Below are 7,138 nucleotides of genomic sequence, written 5' to 3' on the forward strand. Positions count from 1 at the left end.
GTCTCCCTTTATTCTCAGAACTTATGGATGTCTCAGACTCCCGTCAGTTGAAAAGTGATGAACTATCCTAGCAACATGCATAGAGATCTGTATGCAAAGAGCATTCTGGTATTTTTACCTATAGGAATTCCAGCCAGGGAAGTGAGTCACAAAACGCTATTTTCTCAATTCAAGGAATTTTTCTGGAATACGAGGGTTTGTACCTGAATATGAAAATTTTGTGAGCAAATTGATCTCTTCTCCCCCTCCCCCCAAAAAAAAAAAAAAAAAGAAAAATAAATATTCTTCAATACACTTATTCCACCTCGCCTCCAGTGATTGGATGCCCTCAGAATAGACTTCTTGCTGCTGCAGGAAACCTGTTACTGCCTTTTTGCATTATTATCAGGAAATCGTTGTCCTGGCAGAAATTTCTTTGGCTCACGGAGAAAAAGAATTTTAGCAAAAAAAAAAAGTTACTTTTAATAAATACAAAATTTGATGAAACAAAAATTTCTAAGCAAAAAATACAGACCGATCACGTAATAGAAAATACTTCTGGTGTCAGCATATATTCCTCTCATGCACAGTTATTCCCTCGGAAGTGGAATGTACTAACAAGTAAAAAAAAATTCCAGAGGAATGGAGATAGATATAGATATAGATATATATATATATATATATATATATATAATCATAAATTTTACTTTAAAAAAATAAATATAAAATGGATACCATAAAATTGTCACAAACAGATAAAAAGTTGCTTATGTGTTTCGAGACTGTTGCCTGTTACGCATAGCACTAACATGGAGTAACCATCTGTTTGTATGTGACATTTTATGATATCTATTTTTTAAGTAAAAGTTACGTTTTCTATACATCCTGTCCTCTGGTGCTGGAATTTATTTTTCCTTGTTTGATAAAACAAAAAATAGCCACGTGTTCACATTTGACACCGTATAGCAGCAACAGTTATGCATCAAGGTGTAGGTTCATCTGTAGGGTATAGGGACTTTGAGGTGATACACACCTCCATATAGATATGTCTCAATACAGGGATAGGAACATAGTACAACTATAATCCCTTATGTCCCTAAATATACTGATATAATATATATATATATATATATATATTATAATATATTTCAGATGACATAATGACCACTGTTAAATCTTGGAACCAATGCAATGACTGACCAATATAAAACAAGTTAGGCCACCAGGGAGGCTACTGGCCTAATGCCACACCAACAACCCTAGGAGACTGGATAATGGTCAGTCACAAAACAAAGGCTTTTAGTGCTGAAGATTCGCTCATCTTAACACGCTCTGCATGTATCCTATCCATTGTACATGGATCATCAGGGGCAAATACTGCAGCAAAGGATGCAGATAAATAGACAAAATAACACGATGGATCAGTGGTTCTGATCAGCAGCAGCCACACTGAGCCACTAATGACACTGTCTTGATACATAGCTGTTGCTGCTATACAATGTCGAATGTGAACACATGGTTATTTTTTTGTTATATCAGATTTTGGTTTTTATTAACGTTAAGTTTTAATTTTTAATTTATTTTTTTTCTTCTCTACTTACTTGGATAAACCATCTCTGTTATTCAGTGGTTACACAAATTTCTTCAGCTTGTCCAAGACAAAATAACGAATTGGGAGGCAGGTCTGAACTGAAGGGGGGACAGTTAAGCCCCATGAAGCCATATTCCCCAATGGCAGCTTGTGATTTGTGAGCTTAGAAATTGTGAAGCGACAACGTTCCACCGTGTTTCTCTTTGTCTCACGTAATGTCTTCATTGTTGAAGTAAAGGTGTCTCTAATAATTGTTGTGTATGGATGGGGCATTAATTCTTGTAATAAAACTCTTTCTGTATCCCAAAAACTTTAACCATGATTTTTCCAGATGACTGCTGCATAAGAATTTTTTTTTTTTTTGGTGTTTGTGAACCCTTGTGTTTCCACTGCACAGACTCTCGTTCAATCTCAGGATCATGGTAGTGGACCCATGTTTCATCACCCATAACCACTAAAATAGAAGTCTGCTGGATTTTTTTGAGCATGTCTAAATTCACTTTGTGAAATTGCCGAGCACGTATTTTTTGGCTCAGGCATTTGTGGCACCCAGCAGGAACTGAACCTTGACATCATTAAAACATCATGGATGATACTGGAAACCATGTCAACTGAAATGCTTAAAGGAAGTCTCATTGGTGTCAGTGGTTTTGGGATAAAGACTAGAGATGAGCAAACAGTGTTCTATCGAACTCATGTTCGATTGGATATTAGGCTGTTCGGCATGTTCGAATCGAATCGAACACCGCGTGGTAAAGTGCGCCATTACTCGATTCCCCTCCCACCTTCCCTGGCGCCTTTTTTGCTCCAATAACAGCGCAGGGTAGGTGGGACAGGAACTACGACACCGGTGACGTTGAAAAAAGTAGGCAAAACCCATTGGCTGCCGAAAACATGTGACCTCTAATTTAAAAGAACAGCGACGCCCAGCTTCGCGTCATTCTGAGCTTGCAATTCACCGGGGACGGAGGTTTCCGTCCAGTTAGCTAGGGGTTAGATTCTGGGTAGGCAGGGACAGGCTAGGATAGGAAGGAGAAGACAACCAACAGCTCTTATATGAGCTAAATTCCAGGGAGAAGCTTGTCAGTGTAACGTGGCACTGACGGGCTCAATCGCCGCAACCCAGCTTTCCCAGGATCCTGAATGGAATACACTGACAGTGTATTCCCGTATACCCGATATATACCCCCGATACCCGTTCCAACGGTGTGCCCCCCCACCTTCACCCCAGAAATACACTGCAAGTCCCCTAGCAATAGAATTGGGGCTATATACACCCACTATTTTTGCTACTGCCATATAGTGCCATTGTCTGACTGGGAATTCAAAGAATATATTGGGGTTACGTGCACCCACAATTTTTGCTACTGGTATATAGTGCCATTGTCTGACTGGGAATTCAAAGAATATATTGGGGTTATAAATACCCTCATTTCTTGCTACTGGTATATAGTGCCATTGTCTGACTGGGAATTCAAAGAATATATTGGGGTTACAAATACCCTCATTTCTTGCTACTGCCATATAGTGCCATTGTCTGACTGGGAATTCAAAGAATATATTGGGGTTACGTGCACCCACAATTTTTGCTACTGGTATATAGTGCCATTGTCTGACTGGGAATTCAAAGAATATATTGGGGTTATAAATACCCTCATTTCTTGCTACTGGTATATAGTGCCATTGTCTGACTGGGAATTCAAAGAATATATTGGGGTTACAAATACCCTCATTTCTTGCTACTGCCATATAGTGCCAGTTTCTGACTGGTAATTCAAAGAATATATTGGGGTTACGTGCACCCACAATTTTTGCTACTGGTATATAGTGCCATTGTCTGACTGGGAATTCAAAGAATATATTGGGGTTACAAATACCCTCATTTCTTGCTACTGGTATATAGTGCCATTGTCTGACTGGGAATTCAAAGAATATATTGGGGTTATAAATACCCTCATTTCTTGCTACTGCCATATAGTGCCAGTTTCTGACTAGTAATTCAAAGAATATATTGGGGTTATAAATACCCTCATTTCTTGCTACTGGTATATAGTGCCATTGTCTGACTGGGAATTCAAAGAATATATTGGGGTTACGTGCACCCACAATTTTTGCTACTGGTATATAGTGCCAATTTCTAACTGGGAATTCAAAATGCGCAAGGCTCCCGGAAAGGGACGTGGACGAGGCCGTGGGCGAGGTCGGGGGAATGGTTCTGGGGAGCAAGGTAGCAGTGAAGCCACAGGGCGTCCCGTGCCTACTCCTGTGGGGCAGCAAGCATTGCGCCACTCCACAGTGCCAGGGTTGCTTGCCACATTAACTAAACTGCAGGATACAAACATTAGTAGGCCCGAGAACCAAGAACAGGTCTTGCAATGGCTGTCAGAGAACGCTTACAGCACATTGTCCAGCAGCCAGTCAGACTCTGCCTCCTCTCCTCCTATTACCCAACAGTCTTGTCCTCCTTCCTCCCAAAATTCCCAAGCTTCACAGAACAATAACCCCAACTGTCCCTGCTCCCCAGAGCTGTTCTCCGCTCCTTTCATTGTCCCTCAACCTGCCTCTCCACGTCACGATTCCACGAACCTAACAGAGGAGCATCTGTGTCCAGATGCTCAAACACTAGAGTCTCCTCCATCTCAGTTCAATTTGGTGGTGGATGACCAGCAACCCACCCTCATCGACGATGATGTGACGCAGTTGCCGTCAGGGCATCCAGTTGACCGGCGCATTGTGCGGGAGGAGGAGATGAGACAGGAGTTGGAAGAGGAAGTGGTGGATGATGAGGACACTGACCCGACCTGGACAGTGGGGATGTCAAGCGGGGAAAGTAGTGTGGATGTTGAGGCAGGTGCAGCACCAAAAAGGGTAGCTAGAGGCAAAGGCAGAGGTCAGCAGCTTAGGCGAAGCCAGGCGACACCCGGAATCTCCCAAGATGTTCCAGTTCGTACCCAGCCCCGAAAAACTCCCACCTCGAGGGCACGTTTCTTGAAGGTGTGGAGTTTTTTCAAGGAATGCGCCGAGGACAGATATAGTGTTGTCTGCACAATTTGCCTCTCGAAATTGATTAGGGGCTCTGAGAAGAGCAACCTGTCCACCACTTCAATGCGCCGTCATTTGGAATCCAAGCAGTGGAATCAGTGGCAGGCAGCAACGGCAGGACAAAGGCCGCCTGCCGTTCACGCCACTGCCTCTGCCACTGCCACTGCTGACTGTGCTGGCGATGCACTCCAGAGGACGAGCCAGGACACCACTTCATCTGCCTCCGCCACTTTGTTGACTTCTCCCTCATCCTCCCCTGTTCCTGTCTTATCTCCTTCTCCTGCACCATCAAAGGAACCATCAGGCGCTTCTTTACAACAACCCACCATCTCTCAGACATTGGAGCGGCGGCAGAAATACACTGCTAACCACCCACACGCGCAAGCCTTGAACGCCAACATCGCTAAACTGCTGGCCCAGGAGATGTTGGCGTTCCGGCTTGTTGAAACTCCCGCCTTCCTGGACCTGATGGCAACTGCGGCACCTCGCTATGCCGTCCCTAGCCGTCACTACTTCTCCCGGTGTGCCGTCCCCGCCTTGCACCAGCACGTGTCACTCAACATCAGGCGGGCCCTTAGTTCCGCGCTTTGCACAAAGGTCCACTTGACCACCGACGCGTGGACAAGTGCATGCGGACAGGGACGCTACATTTCACTGACGGCACACTGGGTGAATGTAGTTGAGGCTGGGACTGCTTCCCAAACTGGCCCGGTGTACCTCGTCTCCCCGCCTAACATTCCTGGCAGGGACACGAGAAGAACACCCCCCTCCTCCTCCTCCGCCACCGCCTCCTCCTCCGCCACCGCCTCCTCCTCCGCTGTTAGATTGACCCCAGCTACGAGTTGGAAACGTTGCAGCACTGGCGTTGGTAGACGTCAGCAGGCTGTGCTGAAGCTGATCAGCTTGGGGGACAGACAGCACACTGCCTCCGAGGTGAGGGATGCCCTCCTCGATGAGACGGCAATATGGTTTGAGCCGCTGCACCTGGGCCCAGGCATGGTCGTTTGTGATAACGGCCGGAACCTGGTAGCAGCTCTGGAGCTTGCCGGACTCCAACATGTTCCATGCCTGGCCCACGTCTTCAACCTAGTGGTGCAACGTTTCCTAAAGAGCTACCCCAATGTTCCAGAGCTACTGGTGAAAGTGCGGCGCATGTGTGCCCACTTTCGCAAGTCGACAGTAGCCGCTGCTAGCTTAAAATCTCTCCAGCAATGCCTGCATGTGCCACAACACTGGCTTTTGTGCGACGTCCCCACACGCTGGAACTCAACGTTTCAGATGTTGAATAGAGTGGTTGAGCAGCAGAGACCTTTGATGGAATACCAGCTACAAAACCCTAGGGTGCCACAAAGTCAGCTGCCTCAGTTTCACATCCATGAGTGGCCATGGATGAGAGACCTTTGTGACATCCTACGGGTCTTTGAGGAGTCCACAAGGAGGGTGAGCTCTGAGGATGCGATGGTGAGCCTTACAATCCCGCTCTTGTGTGTTCTGAGAGAATCCCTGATTGACATCAGGGATAACTCAGATCACACAGAGGAGTTAGGGATAGCATCCGATCCGTCACAGCTGGAGAGTAGGTCCACACATCTGTCCGCTTCACTGCGTTTAATGGAGGAGGAGGAGGAAGAAGAGTTGTCCGATGATGTGATGGTGATACAGGAGGCTTCCGGGCAACTTCGAATCGTCCCATTGTTGCAGCGCGGATGGGTAGACATGGAGGATGAGGAGGAAATGGAGATTGAACTTTCCGGTGGGGCCAGAGGAGTCATGCCAACTAACACTGTGGCAGACATGGCTGAGTTCATGTTGGGGTGCTTTACAACCGACAAGCGTATTGTCAAAATCATGGAGGACAACCAGTACTGGATCTTTGCTATCCTTGACCCCCGGTATAAAAACAACATCTCGTCTTTTATTCCGGTAGAGGGGAGGGCCAATCGCATCAATGCTTGCCACAGGCAATTGGTGCAGAATATGATGGAGATGTTTCCAGCATGTGACGTTGGCGGCAGGGAGGGCAGTTCCTCCAGTAGGCAACCAAGTTCTCACCGGTCCACACAAACGAGGGGCACACTGTCTAAGGTCTGGGACACCTTGATGGCACCCCCTCGCCAAAGTGCCGCCACGGAGGGTCCTAGTGTCACCAGGCGTGAGAAGTATAGGCGCATGTTGCGGGAATACCTTTCCGACCACAGCCCTGTCCTCTCCGACCCCTCTGCGCCCTACACGTATTGGGTGTCGAAGTTGGACCTGTGGCTTGAACTTGCCCTATATGCCTTGGAGGTGCTGTCCTGTCCTGCCGCCAGCGTCCTATCTGAGAGGGTGTTCAGTGCAGCCGGTGGCATCATCACTGACAAGCGCACCCGTCTGTCAGCTGAGAGTGCCGACCGGCTCACTTTGATAAAAATGAACCACCACTGGATAGAGCCTTCATTTTTGTGGCCACCTGTGTAAAGCACCCCAACATGAAACTCCATGTCTGTACTCAACCTCTCCAATTCCTCCGCATCCTCATACTCATCC

This window comes from Leptodactylus fuscus, chromosome 2, assembly GCF_031893055.1.
Source record: "Leptodactylus fuscus isolate aLepFus1 chromosome 2, aLepFus1.hap2, whole genome shotgun sequence".
NCBI lineage: Eukaryota > Metazoa > Chordata > Amphibia > Anura > Leptodactylidae > Leptodactylus > Leptodactylus fuscus.